The sequence below is a fragment of the Pyrus communis genome, chromosome 5, assembly GCF_041283825.1.
Source record: "Pyrus communis isolate YQ-2024b chromosome 5, ASM4128382v1, whole genome shotgun sequence".
Taxonomy (NCBI): domain Eukaryota; kingdom Viridiplantae; phylum Streptophyta; class Magnoliopsida; order Rosales; family Rosaceae; genus Pyrus; species Pyrus communis.
The window spans coordinates 25,180,306-25,182,161 of record NC_142569.1 but is presented as its reverse complement, the minus strand read 5'-3'; the positions used below and the strand labels follow the sequence as shown (position 1 = coordinate 25,182,161).

The window sequence follows — 1,856 nt, the reverse complement described above, 5'->3', positions numbered from 1 at the left end:
AGATGCATAAATAGAGTAAGGCATGACATTAATTGAAGCTCCTAAGTCTAACATAGCATGTTCAAACTTAGTATTGCCAATAACACAAGGAATTGTAAAACTATCAGGATCTTTGCATTTAGGAGGCAATTTCCTTTGTAACATTGCAGAAAAATTCTCACTTACATGCACCACTTCCTTGTTCGAAATCCTCTTCCTTGTTGTGCAAAGCTCTTTTAAGAATTTGGCCTACTTAGGAACTTGCTTGATTGCATCAAGAAGCGGGATATTGACTTGAACTTTCCTAAAGGTTTCCAAAATGTCCTTTTCATTCTCCTCCTTCTTTGATTGCCTAAACCTGCTAGGAAAGGGCACATTTAGTGGAATAGAACTTGACAAAGTCGAATTTGGACTTACCTTGGTGGTGTGGGACGATTTTGGTGCATTAGGGGGTTGCGGCAAGGTTTGTTCCATCCTTGTCGTGGCTTTGTCCAATTCCTCCTCTTCGAGCAGCAGCTTTTCGTCCTCTTTTTGACTTGATTTGGTTGGGTTGGGGTTAGTTCCAACTTCCTTGCCACTTCTTAAGGTGATAGCCTTAGCGGTTTCAAAACCTCATTTTGGATTAACAATGGTCAAGTTAGGTAGTTTGCCTTCTTCTCTAAACTGCCCCATGAACTCCGCCATCTGCCCAATTTGTTTCTTCACTTCCCACATCTCTTTGGCTTGATTTTGTAATCCCTGAGTCAAAGAGGTTAGTATTTGAAGCATTTTACCATTGTCCAAAGACGAACCTGAATTTGGTTGGGCAGATTGTGGTGGAAGTTGTGGTGGTACGTATGGCCTTTGATAGAGCCCAGGAAATGGCTGTCTATATCATCCTTATTGTTGAGGTTGATTAGGCTCCCTCCACTTAAAGTTTGGATGATCTCTCCAACCCGGATTGTATATATTTGAATATGGATCATTCCTTTGTTGATTTTGGCCTTGATAACCTATGGCATTGGCGCTTTCCCATCCTCCATTCTCCATCAATTGAGGACATTGATCATTGAGATGCCCTTGCATGGAGCACACTCCACATATGGGCGCACCTTGCACTTTGGATCCATCGACCACTTGTGACACAAGCATAGTGAGATTAGCTAATTGGGATTAAATTTCAGAAATTGCACTTAGCTTATTCACTTGTTGTTGTCGTGGGGTATCTTTTTGTCCAACACCTTCATATTGTTGTGCATTCAATGCTCAGTTTGCAATTAAGACCTTGGCAGCCAACGGTGTTTTGTCAACCAAAGCACCTCCCGCTGAAGCATCTAGCATTTGTCTCTCAATTGGAAGGAGTCCCTCGTAGAAATATTGAATTAAGAGCTCTTCCTTCATTTGATGTTGACGGCATGATGCAACTAGAGTCTTGAAACGCTCATAATATGCTGGAAAAGACTCCCCTTGATTTTGCTGAATTCCGCTAATCTTCTTCCTCAAAAGAATCACTCTTGAAGTTGGGAAGAATTTCTCCAAGAATGCTCTTTTCATGCTTTCCCAAGAAGTGACCGTCCCGGGTGCCAATTCATCGAGCCAATCCTTAGCCTTTTCCACAAGAGAGAATGGAAAAGCTTTCATCTTCAAAATATTCCCATCCACGTTAATGGGTGTCATGCTTGAGCATACAACTTCAAACTCCTTCAAATGCTTGTTTGGATCTTCCATGGACAGCCCATGGTATTTGGGAATATGATACAGCAAGCTTGACTTCAATTCGAACTCATCAGTCTTGCCTTAAGCCGCCATAGGGTATTAAATGCAAATAAGCACGACATTGTCCAACCCTAAGGTAGAAAGCTCCTTGATTGTTCGATTATCTGCAGCCATGGCTTGTT

The 1,856-nt window shown here is 41.9% G+C and overlaps 1 pseudogene; it reads right to left on the bottom strand.

Moving 5' to 3' along the window:
- Nucleotides 1–591: 591 nt before the first annotated feature.
- On the bottom strand, nt 592–1,305 carry LOC148697019 (uncharacterized; annotated as a pseudogene).
- Between the last annotated feature and the right edge of the window lie 551 nt (nt 1,306–1,856).